The sequence below is a fragment of the Columba livia genome, chromosome 4, assembly GCF_036013475.1.
Source record: "Columba livia isolate bColLiv1 breed racing homer chromosome 4, bColLiv1.pat.W.v2, whole genome shotgun sequence".
In the NCBI taxonomy this organism is placed as follows: domain Eukaryota; kingdom Metazoa; phylum Chordata; class Aves; order Columbiformes; family Columbidae; genus Columba; species Columba livia.
In genome coordinates, this window is record NC_088605.1 from 38,681,113 (window position 1) to 38,699,159 (window position 18,047).

General features: G+C 36.4%; 1 long non-coding RNA gene across 1 annotated transcript; it reads right to left on the bottom strand.

Moving 5' to 3' along the window:
• Positions 1–4,446: 4,446 nt before the first annotated feature.
• On the bottom strand, positions 4,447–17,350 carry LOC110365027 (uncharacterized). The gene is made up of 3 exons (XR_002424209.2): positions 17,160–17,350; positions 7,424–7,515; positions 4,447–6,632 (listed from the first exon to the last, which is right to left on the bottom strand). It is a non-coding gene; the product is annotated as an uncharacterized LOC110365027 (long non-coding RNA).
• Positions 17,351–18,047: the final 697 nt, after the last annotated feature.

Sequence of the window (18,047 nt, forward strand, 5' to 3'; positions counted from 1 at the left end):
GTACCTTCTAAATACCATGAAACATAAATAATATGTCTTGTTGCTTACTGTAAAAGTACTGCTATGACTGTGTAGTTTTAGGATATTAACTGTAGGAATGGGAAATGTTTATACTTTAAAAGATATCTCTGATTATGGAATTACTGTTGAGGTACAGTAAAATGAATACTATGGATATTGCTTTTTTTTTCCTCTTTTGCTGAATCAGGTCTATTGTAACACGGTTTTTGTTTTATCAGAAAGCACAAGATGCTCTTCTTAACACAAGGAAACACAGCAAAATCCTGAAACTAAGTTACATAATCTAATGTGCCATATTTGTCTTCTGATAACCCTCACCAACAACATCTAAAACTAGTCATTTGACTTTTAATGACAGCCAGTATTCATGTTATCTCTACAAATTTCCTTCTTGAAAGAGCTGGTCCTCCTGCTGTTTAGATACCACTGCTTCTGCATTTGCAAGAACAGAGGGGGTGTAGTTGGCCTTGATTCAGTTCTTACATAGCGTCTGCAAAGATTTAAACACATCAAAGTGTCAGCTAGATTGAATGAGTCAGAATCTATTTTAGAGTAATTGAAAGTTTGATTTCCATTTGCCCAAGAACTCTATCTACTAATTTTAACTTCACTAAAATTCCCTCAGGATTATAAAATTAATTGTAGTCCTGTTATCTTTCCCTCATTTCACACCCTCAATGCCAGCAGTCTCCGAAATGTGTCTTACAAAAATCTCAAACCTCATATAAGTATTTTTTTAAAATGAAACAGTGGGGGTATTTTAGATGGTATTACCTGTTATTCCATATTCAAATGGTGCGTGTCTATTTATTCCTCAACATTCAGTAGTAAAAGGAAAGCCGAGAGGAATACCTCTCACAGGAACCTCTGAACTAACTAAAAATCAAATCACATTTACTTTGAAGTAATTTAAGAAAACCTTCCATTGTACTTTTTTGATCCTACCATACATTTCCAGGCCTATGACATCACCTGAAGAACTTTCGTTCATTAAAAGCCTCATCAAACCTGAGAAGAGCTTTACCTCTGCCAAGATTTAGAGATCACAAGGCTGATCCAGACACTGTTTCTATTCTTTCCTACCAGAAAAGGATTTAAAGCCCAAAGAGACGCTTTAGCAGCATCTCACTGCTCAGGTGCTGCTCTTCTCATGTTATTTGCCCATCACTTCCAATGCTGTATTAGCACCTCTGTTAAGAACACCTGCGCCCAACAGGATATTTCTGTTAAATCTTTTGAAAGTCAGTGCTACACTCACTTCATTTCTACAAAGAGGAGAGAAAATGAGTGGATCTTTATTTGATTATTCTTAATTTAGGGAGTACACAGAAACAGACACGTGAAACTAGGAGACTGACTGAAGACTGGTCCCTGTGTGAAGGCTGAAATTGTCTTTCTTATTCTCACAGGCAAAGAGCTAGTAACATTTTTACATTTTTAACACTTCACTTAACAATTATCATATTCAGGGGGAGCAACATTTATATTTATTCTAAAAATATTTTATATTTCAACATCAAGTTTATGCTCTGCCTGCCTTCAAGGTCCCTCAGACTCACAAAAACATACACCCTTCCCACCTTCTCCAACACTTTCAGCTAGACAAGTCTTAGAAACACCATGCCAGTGGTTCAAATTCTAGGTTTTTTTTGCAGAAACTCTCACACAAGAGTAGAAGATATAAGATGCTGTCCCCCAAATCCACTGACTAATTAATAAGCCCGTCTCCACCCCCTCTAAAAAGTCAGTAAGATTAAAAACATATAAAGTCATAACATTTGCAACTTCACCAAAAGTCTTCTTTTATTCCCAAGGGTTGGGAACTATGATTTTTACACTGGCTTGAGGATATTTACACACCAGCCTCAATTCTGTCCCATTAAAGTCATAGGGCCTCTAACAAGCCCATTGATGTGTCATCAGGGCATAAGCAAATACGTCCAGAAGTAAACATTCATTCTAAAAAAATTACCTTCTTCTCCACCATGCTTTATACAGCCCAGAATGTATCTGTAAAAAGAATTTTGTATAAAAGGAAGCCCAAACTTTAATATTTTTAATGGAAAAACATGAGAAAATACAGGATGTTTTAACTCCTCCAGGCTGGTTCCTTTCTCTGCTCTCTCAAAGTCTCTTCAGGAAAAACTTACAGTAGACAATGTCCCTCTTTAAGTTTGCTTCTAATAATATGAAAAATATTAATCTCTCCTACAACTTGTGCTAAGGATCTCTTTTGGGAAGCCATGACATCTTTGTATTATTAATAGCTGATTCAATCTGGCTTGCTGTAGTAACAGCTTTTGCTAGTGTGAGATTAGGTTCAACTAATAGCCTTATGAATTTAAGCACGTCTTTATCTAGCAAGGTATTACAGCATAGTGTGCTTCGGTGCCCAAGAAATGTAGCCAAACAGAAACCAAGCCTCCCTGGTATCATCAGTCATGAGCAGGCAATTCTCAGCTACACTTATCCACATTTTTTAAGGAATTATTTTTAACTCTCAAGGGGAAAGACTGAAATAAGAGGGCAAATGCATTCATGATTCTTCCTTATTTTATTCTTTGTTATTTATTCAAATATCTTCAAGTATCTCTTTCCCTGCCTCTTGGCAGAGAATATTTCTCCCTGACTTTTTTGCAGTGTATTTTTTGCTCTTTCTCCAACTTTGTTTTATGTTTCCTTTGAGAGTACCTCTTCGCTATCCATGCTTCCACCCATTTTTAATTTCCCATCCATGCTATAAGAATGCCTATAATACTACTGAATAGATGTGAGGACCTCTTTAATAGATTTCTAATACTGCAAGGGGCAGGACTGGCAGATTGACATTTTGACCTCTCATTTACTGCCAGATGAGCTATTGGGTGTTCTGGATACATTGGTTCTCCTTTTCCTGTCAGAGCAGACCATTCTTTTGCAGGTATTATCTCATCAGTCTTTCAGACAAGTGAGCACACTAAGCTGGTCTGGTTCATGAGTGAGCATTTGTTTTCCACTTTTGTTCATCTTCTTCATTGAAGAAGTTTAGGTGATACGAAAGGGATTAAATTAAGAGTTTGAGGGTGAGAGGAATTGATGCAAAAGAGAGAAAGAAAAAAAAAATATTCTTTTTACTCGGCTCCCTCAAGTTGTTGATGTGAAAGTCTCTTTCAGGAGGAGGGCAATGGTTTTCACTTTATTCACTTTCAGTACTCATTTTCACTGATGCATTCTTTGATGCAAGACTCAGTTTAAAAGTGGGTTTATGGAGTAAGGTAATACTGACTAAAATGTACAAAAATATTTTCTGTGTTTTCATTAGAAGTGTGAAAGAAAATTGATACTTCCAGAATGTTGAGACATGCCATTGAGGAGTATAATAATTTTTTTTTCAACTGGTAGCAATTGAGAGGGGAATTTTATTTTACAGTGAAAATCTTCCCATTTTTCCACAAAGAGTGGATTAAATTGTAGATACAAAGCAAACTGGAAATTCTGGTCAAAAAACTTGAATGAAAAGCATTTTGGGATAGATTGTTTTTTTACCACCTGGAATACTGACTTGAAACTACAAAACATTTCCAACATTATCCACACTAAGGAGAATTTCTGAGAAGGCTTAGGACACAGCTGGGAAGAAACTGAGAAATAAAAGTAGCAGACAAATAGAAACTGGATACAACAGGAGTTGTTGGAACTGTTTTTTCCTGCTCTAAGCCTTATCGCTTTTATTACTGACACGTTGCTTAATCTTAGAGGTACATAAATTTTGTAATTTTATTTTCTTGCCTTTAAGAGGAATTTTATCTCTTTTAGAAAACTTTACAAGGGTTCCCTCCCTTAAAGCAAGAAAATAATTTCCTGAGACTCTAAAGAGAAGGAAATACAGGGTGGTATAGGACGGATCTTAAAGCAATACCATGGTCATAGTCATCTCCTCAGAGAGTGAGCATGATACAGATTATAGTTGGCAAGAAAAACATGGAGCATTTGCTGAGAAGCCCAGTTAAAATCAGTCCAGCTAAATTCAGACCAATGACAAAGGTGAAAATGTTTGCGTCACTCCAGCAAATCTAAACTATCCAGTTTCGTTTGACTTTTCTTTTTAAATTCCAACTATTTGTAGCTGATATGTCAATCTCATCTTTGCAAAATTAACAGATTTTTGGTAAATGCAGAAACTGAGAGGAAAGATCCCAAGACAGTGTCTTTTCCCCTATTTTTACATTAGCTTCACAACAAAGATGAATCTGAAGAACTTTTTTGGTTTTGCTCAGTTAAAATTGTGTGTATCTCACAGGAAAATACATGGAAACATTGAAAGCATGTTTAAAAGATCAGGGGAGATTATATTATAAAATAATATTTATACTTTTCACATACGCCAACATAGAAAATTATTATAACCATGTTTCAGGTTTCATAGTAAGCCCTTTTTTGGGAGAAATGAATTATTGCAGACCTAAGAGTGATGTGGCTGCTGAAAGACTACCAACCCATGATGGTCCCTCCCTCCAGATGAGTGCTATCAAAAACATGGTAAGACCTTAATATTGAGCTGCAAAACTCAAGGGAGAATATATTCACATGAAGTGATTATCTCTTATGTTTTTGGACATTCTAAAGATACATTACATTCTCCTAATAATACTTGCCTTCTTTTTGATACGATGTTTTGGAAGAACAGCTTGCACTTATAATCAGTACAATTTATCACCTATCCCCAAAGTACCCTGCCGTTGAAATGCCTGACATATATATTAGGTGTTGTGGATTTAGCAAAAATTGAATTATAAATTGCCTTGCCAACTTTTGCCTCTGGAAATAATGAAAAAGTGAGCTAAAGAAATGTTCTCCTGAAGGATTTATTTTTAGTGGCTACAGAGAAAGAAACAAACATGGATTGACCAGATTTTATCATTTTAAGTGCTGAACAGCTTGGTCTCAAGAAAAGTTTTAATTCTTTCATTCTTTAACTTTTTTTCTTTTTTTTTTTTTTTTCCAAAGAAAAGAAGTATTACACAGAGTGCTTGAACGTCGCTGAAAACAACTCAATTGAGAAAGGAAGAAAAAAAAAAAGAAAGAGAGAGAGAGAAAAAGAAAACACTAACAGAAAATCAATTTGTATTTAGTAAGCCCATATGAGAATTTCAAGGTCTCGTGCCCTAATGAAGTCAAGTTAAATGTCATCCAAAATACTTTCTTTTCTCTTCTCTGGTAAGTACTGTCTCTCAATGAATGAAATTATTTGCAATGGCCTTTGAGAAATTAACATTATCCAACTCCTCAAAATAATGCGGCCTTTAATAAGTTATCTAAATTGGCAAAGCTATGCAGAATCCATTTCTAACAAGTATTTCAGCATCAAATATGCATAGTGAACTTAAATGTTGATTACAAATGTATTCAGAAACACAGTAAGCTTTGGTAGAACTGATTTTAAACAAACAGCTAACATTTTTTCATTATCTTTGTACTTGTCTCTTAATAAGTTCCTGCATAGAAAAAAAGCAACTTGTGTTCTACTGATTCTACAGTATGACTGCCAGATTACAGTCTCATGAAATTCACTCAGCAGTTTGACTGCACAGGTTAATAAAATATAACTGTCTACACCACACAGAGAGGAGTGCAGACAAATGGAGCCAGATTAATTTGCCCCTAAATCTGGTTGAGAAATATGAATAATATTAGCATTCTCTTGGTTCAGCTTACAAAATTACTGCCATTCTTGAGGAAGTGATGTAAAGAAACTACCAACAGAACAGCAAGGAAAGCCATCACTTTTGAGAAGGTGAATCCTTAACAACCACCATGATTAGTATCATTAACCATCAAGTGAGAAGGCAAGAATGTCCAACATCTTGAGTGAATGATATTGATAAAGTGGAAAACAGACACACTAATAGAAAGACCTAAATAAATTGCTTATCATGAAAGTAAGATCTCTATGGAAGGCAGGGGATGAGTTTATAGAAGACTCATAAAAATGCCTGCAGAAGTGAAGTAAACAAGTTTTCATCCTTTTCAAAATTGTAAGTAGTACCAGGATTTGGAAAAATAAAAGTATTCAGTTGAACAAAAGAACACACAATAAGAGGAAGGATGAGTTTTCCTGGTAGCTGTATTTATGTTTTGTTCCATACTTGTTAGAGGGTAAGTTTTTAATGCCTTGTCATTTATTTTTCTCTTTTGCATGGCTGTGTACCTGTTTTATTGTTCACTGTGGGTGACTGATCTTGAGGAAAGAAATACAAAAATATATGCAAGAGGTCATAATTTACTTGCATTATATAAAATACATATAAAGGCTTACAAGTCGGGAAACATGTTGAAGAAATGTGTTGTCATCATATAACCAAAAAATATCCTGCAGATTAATTCTATGGTGGCCCTGTATGACACCTGTAGTATATGTGGGCATTAGGTCAAAATATTAACTGGAACTAATGATGGGCCCATTATAACCCTCCTTAGTGCTCATTACTTAGGGGACCTTTTGAAGGTGCTCTGTATCATTCTCTGGCTGACAGGCTATTCAGTGAAGGTTAGCAACTCCCTCTGAAGTCCTGTTTCTCTGTTGCGGTTAACAACCTAGTTGGGGTCATGGAAGGCACACATGGATCCTTCACCTAAATGACAGAAATAGTATAGGAAATAATTAACATCTGCATGTGGTACAAAGATTTCGAAGGAAAGTAAATTTACTGTTTTTCAAGGTTAATTTTTTTCTGCATTGAGCATAATCACCACAACAATGAATCACTGTTGTTAGCATTGCACTCAGATAGGTGCAGACATGAGTGTGCATGATATGTTCAGAAGCCCAGTGGATGAATTCTACACAAATGTTCATGGCAAAGCCAAGGGGTTAAAATAATATTCCTGTAATCCTAGCTTATACTATTGATGAACAATAGAGTTCTTCACCAACAGCATCTACACTTCAGAGCAGCTTTACCTTAGATTGGTCTTGCAGCTGTCTCCTTTTAAGCTTCCATTGCAATATCACTGCAACTAATTTTTATTCAGCTTTTCAGCTTTAATCACTGTACATTTGATCCACAATAAACATGATGGATGTAAGCTACAATTTATTGCAAGTATGGAGTATCCCTGTTCAGCTTAAAGACTGCATGGATAACCCACAAGAACAATTGTGCGTTTCCCGCTTACTTTCTATTTATTACATATCTTACTGCATGAAAAATAATAAAAATAAACACCTAACTTTTAAAATTTGCTCACTTATCTTCCAGCTCCTGCAGTGACCCTAATGTCAAAGAAACAAACATATTCAGGGCTGTGGGCCTGAAAGCTCAGTATTTTCTTACTCCTGTTTTGAATCTGACTTTACCTTTCCCCAGCTTATATACCAATTCCTATCAGATCTCAAAACTAACTTTAAAGCTGTCATACTTACCTTTCCCTAGGCCTTGTGGTTTCATTCAACTTACTGACTGATTATTTGGTGCCGTGGCAGGCATATTTATTTCAGCAACTTCTTTAAATCCTCTGAAAAACAGTGACAAAATCATATTCACTTGCATTAGATACTCTCCCTTTATAAGTAAAGCACACTTTGGTGAAATCTATGTTTGTACTTTTTTCTCAAAGAAAAATGATCTCTTAGCATATGTACCTTTTTCCCCAAACACTTACAAGCAGACAGCAAGAGACATAAGTATGCTAAATAAGACACAATGTAGCTGTGAACAAGAAAGCATGAACAACAGTGCTGTGAAAATATTGTACCTCAAAACCTGAACACTGGGCAGCAGAAAATGCATCCCAAACTATAGAGCTGAAGCTAACCATACAGGACTGCATTTCCCAACATGTAGATGGACAGATTTCTCCAAAATGTGCACTGAAATCTCCAAAATAGTAATCCTTGTACATGTGCTTGAGCACAATGTGTGAGTTTTGAAAATATTAGTTTTATCAAAACAATACTTAAAAAAAAAAATTACCTTTGAAAGTTTGAAGCTGTTATCTGCCCGGTTTTAGTACAGTGTAACATGCAGCATCAAGAAAGACACTAATTTGATTAATGAATTATTCAGGTAACCAAAAAAAGACAACTAAATTTAGGAAAGTTTACAACATTGGAGTCTAGGTACATTTATTGTTCAAGAAAATTAAGAAACAAAAGCAAAAATAAAGAAGTCCTCCACCATGTCATTAGAAAATATGAAAGTTGTTCCTTCATAAAGGAATTCACCATTAAAAGCTGAGTTGATGTCCTGGGGAAAAGAAAGATTCCTTGAATACTGATCAGTAGCAAAGAAAAGCATAAACAGGTATCTATTTTCTCAAAAGCAAGAGGAAATTCCCCCAAAATAACACTTCTCCAATATGAGGATTCTGAGTGCCATTTGCAGCACAGAAGCTGAGGTCCTGAAGCAGCTCTTGCCTCCTTAGCATGTGACCAAAGGGGCTAGAAGGCAGCTACGAGGTAGCATTGCAGATGGGAAAATGAGACAAGTGTTAGTCTGTATTACATGCCTGAAGGTACAAAAATATCTATGGACAGCTAAGAATCAAACCCAAGTCACCTCAGTTTGAGTGTAGTTATATCTAATAGATGGGAATAAAAAGGTCAATATAGGGGAGCAAACTGAAGTGTCCAAGCACTCAAGAGAAACTGAGTTTTAACAGCCAAAGTCTTGACAATATTTTGTAAAAGCTAGGGTGTGTGCTGTTATCATTACAGAACTCGTTGCAAAGCTACAACAAATTGATACACTTTTACAGTTTTGTTTTGTTTTTTTTTTTTTTTAATGTATTACCCCTTCATTAGCCTAGAGTCCCAGAACCCTCCTCATTTACACTATTTTAAATAGAGTATGGTGGTGGGGAAACATTTCAGTCAGCTCTTCAATGTTCAAAATTTGAAAGCTGATTTATTCCCCCCTCAAGTCAAGCAATCTCCAATAAAGGAAATCATCTGTTTTTAGCCTGAGACAAAATGTGGCAAGTTTCAGAGTAAATATTCATGCAAAAGTCATAAGCCTTTGAAAAAAAGAGTTTTCCACTAGAAATGCTGACAGGTCCTTAAGCACAGTGGTGTGAACAGCACTGCTGTAATAAGCAGTAATTTAAAGGCTGTGCACTAGTTAACTATTAGTGCTAGTAAACAAGTGACCCTGATGGGATTTCAAATTAGAGCTTCAAGCAAACCATTTGATATTTAACCCTCTTGCTTTTCCACCCTTTGGCAACCGAAACATTATATATCATAGCAAAATATTATTGTAGCTCACTCACTCAATAGGGACAGAAACCAGATAAAAACAGATAAAACATTTGTGATGGTAAAAAACCCACGCTTCAACAAATGCAGCCATCTAACATTTTTCTATTCGTAATTACATCTACAGATTTTCAGTAGCCTGTGTTGGATGTGGCATCTGGAAATGAGAAAACAGTGTGCTAAGTATACATCCTATTCCTTCAATCAGCAATAATGTATGAAGACCAACTTAAAAGTAATCATCTCTTCCTGAGTCTCGGTCATTTTATATAGACCCAAGCCAGATAGTGGATTAGATTTTCTTCACAGGTAGACCACTAAGCAAATTCTCGGGAAAAGCAACTGGTAAAGAATCCCAGAGGGAAAAACAAAACAAAAAAGAACAAAACAAAACAAAAAAACCCACAACACTGTGTAAAGCTGGCTAATCTACAGTTTTCTAGGACTGAGTCCTATACATCACCTCCCTCAGAAAACTGAGGGGAGGGGAGACACACCAACTCAAAGGGGCTCTCCGGGAATGTGCTGCATCCCCATATGATGGGGCTTGGCTGAACATACAGGCAAGTTCTGAGTGTCGGTTCAATTAAACTGCGTATCAGGATGTCCATGGATCTCCCGTGCTAACATAGCCTCACTACAGGTGTTACACAGGATTTAGATAAGGGAAACTCAGTTTACTCAGAAGATGTACATAGTTCAAGTGGACCACTGTTGGGCCCCATGATCACCATTAAAAATTAACCTCTCTTTCCCTAAAATTACAAATGAGCAGAAAATAAAATACACAGGATAAGCTAACAACAGTTTAAATACACACTGTGTTTTGAAGGTGGACCTGTGTCACAAAACACACCAGTCTCACCATGTCATTGCTCCGTGCTCCCTGGATAGAGCAGAAGTGTTCACACTGCCTGGAAAAAAAAATTGCTGCTTCCTCTTAACCTGAAACCAAGGAGCCCCAACCTGCTCTTCAGGGAATGCCAGTGACATGTTTAGAGTATAGAAGAGCATTTGATTTATAGCCTTTAAATCAAGAACTTTTCTAGTTCCTAAGCAGAAAAAAAACACATTTGAACATGCATTTATACTACCCCAGAACATCAGAGAGATCTTGTGTCATATCCTCATTCACACATGCTGTGGTGTTGTACTACATGAGCTGTAAACAGCCCAGAAAAATCAAGGAGAGAATTTCATCACCATCACTTACATTGACCTCCTGCAGGTAGAGAAAGAAACCACAGCCCCTCCTCCTTCTGTTTCTCATAGTCAACTGAAATAACTTCTCACAGAGAGGTAATTCCTATTCGTTTGTGGCTGAAAACCCGGCCAGAGGCAGATTACTCATTTGATCACAGCCCTGTCCAGCTCCCTTAGTGCCTTCTTTAACCTCTGAAAAATGGTAAGATGGAAGGATTTTCACAGCAACTCTGTATTTCCCCTTCTATCTGCTCCTTAGATATCATGTCCAACTTAGTTGCCTTTGAACTACAAGACGGTGAAAAAGCCATGATTTTTCTTATGTTTACCCAAAACTTACAGACAACAGTTCTTCTGCACATGGTGCAAATGCTCTCTCTAAATATAATAATCTGTTATCAAATAGAAAATTCAATGCCTATAAAATTTAAGACACAAAATACACATGATTATCTCAAGATCAACTATAAGAAATAGTGAAGAGATAATGAAACTCTTCAAAACAAAATATTTATATTCCATGCTGCTAATATTAATCAGGTGTTCGAGTCCCACTAATATTTTACAGGAAACTCTTACAATACATTTGGGTCTCTATACTTTCTTTCACAACAGTGTCAAGTTCGCTGTTATGCAAGTCATTTTCAGCTTACAAGCAAATTTGTTGAGACTACAGAGAGGGGGTGGGGGGAGGAAATCAACGAAGCAAATAATCTCTAAAGAAGCAGTAACCTTATCTCCCTTTAATTAGAAAAGGATGAAAAAAAAGAAAAAGGAAGAGCAAAGGAGCAGAATTCCTTTGCATGGTCAAAGTGCGTTTGCATTTTACAAGCAGGCACCAATATGTCTTTATAATAAAAAATAAAGAAGTACTAGCATGAGGTACAACAGACAAAATGAGTCTGTGATGGGTCCCCTAATTGTTAGCCAACAGTCATTTGTGCACTAGAATCTTGTTGCAGCTTACTACGATATTTTTATTTTGAACTTGATTTCACTTGACTATTCTATTTATGGTCCTTTATTCTCTTTTTCATTGGTTTATTGTTAGAGTGTGCCCTTCTTCAAGGCAATATTCTTGCAAGCATTACTATAGATTGGGCATTTTCAATTGACTTTATTTAACTCTTTGCAATTAAGTATACTTCAACTAGAATGTACGATATGTTTCAGTACTCCTAAGGCTGCAGTATGTTGCAATGTGGAAGAAATCACCCTCCCACATTTCCTTACAACACCAAATTACTTCTGCAATAATATTAAAACAACTCCTCCAGTTCTCTTTCAACCTCCCTTTCAACTAAAAAGATTCAGAAAACTTGTTAGCCTATTTATTTCCCCCAAAATCATTTTTCCTGGTACCATGTAACAATGAAATGACAGAAAAGTGATGGTATGGCACATCAAACAAAAAATGAAATACGTTTCCATTCCAGTTCACCAAAAGGTAGAATAATTTCTCTTGGAAGTTGACTTAGGCACTTTCTCATAAAGTCAGGTACTTTTTCACATCTTTCTTCTTCCAAAAAGCAACACGTTTTCCTATAACATGGTGCAGTGTCATTTACTCTAAAACTGATGAGTTCTAGCTGATACATCATGTCATTATAGCACCAAGTCAGCATCACTGCAACTAGATACAATTCCACCGACTTCAGCCCTGTAGCACATGGAAGTCTGAATTTGCTTCATAAAGTTCAGGTATATACTTCTAAGAACACGGGAAATGCATTCTTAGTTTTACACTGAACTGCTAATTGCTCACAGACATATATAACAAGCGGCTCAATATTCCCTACATGTTTGCAGTAAAGCTAATCTCCAACACAAGCAAGTTAAACCAGCTGTACATTTGTATTGCTCAATAGGGTTTGATTTGTTCTAGGGAGACAACACAGTCCGATAAGCAGGACAAAGAAGGTGTCTGATATAAGCTGTAGGATTACTCATTTGGTCAGACACTTTATTCAGTAATTTGGGAGCTGCACCTTCCCAGCAGTAAGACACAGATCTCTCTGCATACCAACCTCTGCAATACATTTGGTCAGATACTGTGGAAAAACAGTACGTGCTCCAACGACTGTCATTTTAATCAGTGTCTGTGATTACTTTGTATAACATGCATTTTAAATTAAAGTGGGCAAATGATTTGCCTGTCTTTTGCTTTTTCCTGGTCCTGCCAGAACCAGTTCTGCTCATCTTCCTGCTGTTTCCAGATACCTGTTGTGTGATCCTATTGCCTCTATTCTGGTACACTGTTGCTGCCTCGTCTCCAGAAACTCCTAGTTTCATTACCAAATTAATATACTTAGCAAAAATCAGTCAGGCAGCCCACCTAAAGTATTTGTTTATTTTCAAAGCACATTTGAGACAGTTTACAGTTGGAGTCAGGTGCATTAGATCAGGACACAGCAAAAGATTTGGCACTGAAACAGATTTCTTTCACTGGATTGTCTGGCTAACCTGAAAGTAAAATATTTCCCTTTTAAAACCTCTTAGAATAATAATCCAAGAACTTCCATAACCTATAAAAACTGGGTTTGCTTCTCCTTCTTCAGTCACTTCTTTTTGGTACTAAGCTTAGGGGCTAATTCCATGAGGTACCAATTGGAATTGAATGTCATTAGTATAATAGTCATTAACTATATTCAGGCCCTCATTGGATATTGTTTTTTTGGATGGAGGGAAAAAACAAACAACAAAAAACCCCAACAACAATAACAAAAAAAAAAAAAAAAAAAAAAAAGAAAAGAAAAAAACACACCAAAAAAAGACAAAAAACCACCAAAACAAAACAAAACCACAAAAAAGACAAAAAACCTAAAACAAAATGCCACACACAACCACACCCACAAAAGAAAAAAGCAATAAAATCGACACACTCTGGTTATTTACGTTTACAGTTGAATATCTGTTTCAGTCCTTCAGACAGAACAGGATTATTTTTTTTTACCTTGCAGTGTTTATAATAAAATCTCTATATTCCTCTCTACACTTCCCTAATATTTCCCAAGTTTTCTCAGCCTGTGTTCTGAAACACAAGGGAAGGTATCATTCATCAAAACACACCTTGCAGAACAAAGTACCCATTTACAGGATAAAAGTATTCACTAGTCTCTTGTTTATGAATAAAAAAAATAAGCATCTGCTCATTTGAAAGTGTAATTTAAAAAACTGAGCTATCACAACATGACATATAATGTTCTTTGGTTATTCAGCTTGTGGGCTATTTACCCTTCTGTCAGACAAGTTTGTCTTCAACATATGCTTTCTGTACAGCCTACTGGTGTAAAAAATAATTCTAATGTTTATTAAATTAAAATAATGAGGTTTATATGAACTTTCAATAATGCAGACAGACAGACTATAACTGTAAACCACATGCTATATACTTTGGACTTTTACGGCTTTTAATTTATCAAAGGAAATAATTAGCACACTTTGTGGCAGCCAGTGATGGAATTTATTCATTTGGAAGCCATGGGTTTCCTGTCATTAAAACTACATCATGTCCTTCCTTTTCTATTAAACTTCAACTGAGGGCAGTAAGAAGTCACTAAAAGGAAATGAAGAGTTTTTTTGGCAACATTCACATGCAATGATTTAATACTGCTAAAAGATAGCAACCCATAATGTATGCCAATAAGGGATGAGGGTTCCAATTACCACATTATTTCCTTTATTTGCTGCTTTGTTTGTGGCTCAATTAACTGTGATTTGCAAGATCACTTCAATAAATTTATTTTCTCTTCATCGGCTTACTGCAATTTTGGTTCCTAATTACGAGAGATTCTTTTGTGGCAAATAAAATTATTTAGATCTTTAACCAATACATTTAGATTTATATGTCATAGGATATTACTTTTTTCCCCTTCAAAGTGGTCAATCACATCTCATTAACTAAAGGCTCACTTTGGCTAATATTAATGCCTCTATTTTTCTTAGTCATTTTTTTCAAATATAAGTAGCAAAATATCTGGGTTTTCTTCAAGTGGAAAAGAAACAAAAGTACCAATAAAAGCTTTCCTTCTCCTGCACACATATGCACACAAAACACCCTCTGCCTTATGCCCACAGCTAAAAATGGCTTCTGCAAACCAAAACTTGCATCACAGAAGTAGCTCAGGCTGAAACTGACTGAAGGATATACATACTTTTTCATCAAATGAGGTCTAAAATCTAATTAGCATAGAGGCAGACTTACCATCTCTTTTACAGGAGTGGGTGGTCCCTCCAGGTCATGACCAAGGTACACCAACAGCAGCAGCAGAATGCTGCAGCTTCAAGTATTTTATTAAGTGATGCAAGGAAATATGAAGGAGTAGATGATACGGGGTACTGTAAGGTTGTCAGGTTTTTATACATGATGACGCTAGTTTAAAATTTTTCGAAATGCATTAAAAAATCTGAGCCAGTCCTCATCAGATTAGTATGAAAATAAAATCTTTGACTGCTTTCCAGAATTATGTATTTCTAGCGTCTATGTTTGCTGAGCTCAATTCAGAAGAAAATCAGCACAATTAATTTATTGTTTGAATCTTCCAGCTGCATATTTGACTTCTATATCTAGGATCTAACAGACAGTTTAACTGAGACAGGCATTAGATATCCAGAATATTTATTATCAAAACCTATTAAATTAGCGGGGAGGAGGTCTTTAAAGCAACGTGCAGACAATTGTAAAAAAGGGCCTTTACTGCAGGTCAGTGGAAAATTGTTTAAATTCAAAAATATTTCCTCATATCCACTAAAGTTGGGCACTGGTATTGCTGCTGGGTTTGCAAATTAAGATGTAAGATCAGAGCTAGCTAAGATTGTCATATTGTCTCCTCTAATTTGGAAAAGTGGAACTAGGCTAGAGAGAAACCCATAAAAGAGACTTTATGACTCTCTTCAAGGTTGACATAGAAGCCAATGCTCCAATCCCTTCTCCCAGCCTCTTGCAATTACATTTCCGCAGGAAGAAAGAAAAGGAATTAGAAACAGGATAATGTAGCTTTAAATCATTTCTCATAGCCTTTGCCTTCTAGTGAGAGCCCTGAGTTTTTTTAACATGCTTCTTATATTGTTTAGTGTCACACAACAAAAGGCACAACTTGTTTGACCCTTCCTCAATAAAAAAATCATTTTGTTCTGACATCCTATAAAATCTGTGCATGAGCCTACTAAGCTATAGTGTCTCCTCCAATTGACAAGGAGCAAGCACTGTAAACACATACAGTAAAGATCCCTTACAGGCATGTCTAAGGCAATTCTGATAATACATGTCATTAATGCACCATGGTAACAGACTCACATGTGCTGCTATTAAAAACAGTGACATTTCCAAAGCTGAGAGTTATGTCATCATTGAATTTTAAAGTTCCTGAGTCACCAGGGATATCTTGGGTGGGTTATGCTGCTTGCATATGAGCAGGTATGACATTGCCCATAATTTCACAGGGACACAATGTGATTGTGCAATCCTAGCCTGGGAGCGCATCAGCATCCACGGATTAGTAGCCTAAAGAAGAGTTGTTTGTAAATATTTCTGACCGGCCAGAAATAAGCTAAAAATGGCTGAAGATTGTAGTTATTGTAGTTGGTAAGAGTACTTCTTCCTCCCCACCATCGCCTTGAAAACAGTGAAATCCAGGCATAAGCTTGCTAAAGGTCACTCTTATCATCAGCAAATACTGTGGTGTTGTATATGTGAAGAACAATTGCATTCTGGTACAAGAAGCATGTTGAAAACTTTGTTTATGCTTTCTAAAAAGAGACTCCCTGAATAAAGATGCCGTACAAAGGTTTCAGAAGTAGTACTTGTACTCTATTTACTATGCTCTTACAGCAAACCCTAATCCAAATCCTAATGTCTGTAGCATGAAATCAAATTTTCAGTAAATTAAATACCTACATAGATCCCAACCAAAATCCTGTTTAATTCCGTAATTATTACCCCCCAGCAATCTTATTGGAACACAATCCTATTTTTGCAACAGTTTTTCAGTTTATACTCCAATATAACATGTTTTAACATTAATTTTATTTCACAACTCTTCTTTATGGTGACATTCTGTTATTACGTCTATTGTTAAGACCAGTAACATGGAAAGAATAAGAAAAAAACTGCTTCATTAATTTTAGATGTCTAGTGTGAGATATCTAGGACCACTTTCAGACTTCAGAGCAGTAAAGCTATTTAGGGAAATTAAACAGTGGAAAATTTCAACTTCAAAAGTAAACAAAATCTGAAATATTTTGGCTCACAATTAAAATACTTCAGCAATGAAATACTACCATACTACCTCAAGCATCTGCATTTCATAATCTTAATATTCCCATCTTCCTCTGTAGCACAGGCTTTCTGAACAAAACAACAGCAGTAAAAAAAGGTTGCTTTATCATACAGGCTCTGATTATGAATCAGAGTGTTGAAGAACATGTAGCCTGGCTGGAGAGCTCAGCCCATTAACAGATGTTAAGTGAGAGGGAAAAAAAATCAAAATACAATTCCTTTAAGATATTGTGGCTAGCTATTTAAAATATTTTGATTCTCAGCTGCTTGGTTTTAAGAAAAATGGATAGAGAGCTTCTGTGCGCAAGAAAAATCTAGCTGAAGTTTTCACCATTTCTTAAGGTAAGAAAAGTAACATTCATTGAAGCTTGCACATTCAAAGACAAACTCCCATCAGCTTTAGGAACAGCCATGAGCACTTACCACTTCAGCAGAGGGAACCTCAGAGACTCGGGTCAGGTGTCTAGAAAATGAGAGCACATGGTGAAAGCTGGGATCAGGCAGAGGTAAGGAACCCCTCTCTCACCATGGTGCACAGCCCTTCAGACCTCTCTCAGGTGATTGCACTACTTCCCACACTGCCTGCCTTCAATTAACACCTCCATCCCCAGTCTTCTGTCTCTTAAGGGCAGAAAGGCCGTGTTTTCTGCTCCCTTTTTGACCCCAGGTTTCAGGAGGAATTTTAGGTATTTTAACACTCAGATGAATAGGAGGATATGGGAATGAGGTGCTTTCTTTTCCTGCTGTTGAAGTAAAGCTTTCAAGCTTTTTTTTCCCCTTACAATGAAGACAGAGGGTTTGAAGTGGCATGAGCCATTATAGTGGACAAAGGGAAGTGCCCATTCTTCCTCAGAGGAGAGGATTCCCAACCATGCTAGGGCTCTCTCCTCGCTTCCTATGTTAGAGCTAGTCTGAAGTCAACTTGCATAAACTGTGTACGCCTTAAATATCTCAATCCTCATCTCCATTTCTGTTTGATTCTACTACTTGCTAACCTGAACATGGCTCAAGAGGACCAAGCCTCTCCACAAAAGTTGACACGGGACCGACTGTGCCTTGAGTAATTTGTGAGAGATGAGAGAATCGAAAAAAGCCAGCTGCTTGACAACAGGATTAAAGTTGTTAACTAGGTCTGTCTGTACAACCCATGGAAAATGTTTAGCAAATCAAAACAAGACTGAAAAGCACCAAAAGCAAGTGAGCATATATTGTCAGTGTTCCTACTTCAATTTCCCAAATTTTGTGAAGATTTTCATAATTTATGCGGACCTAGGGTGGGAAAGGAGAAAATGGAAGAAAAAGGCACAATGA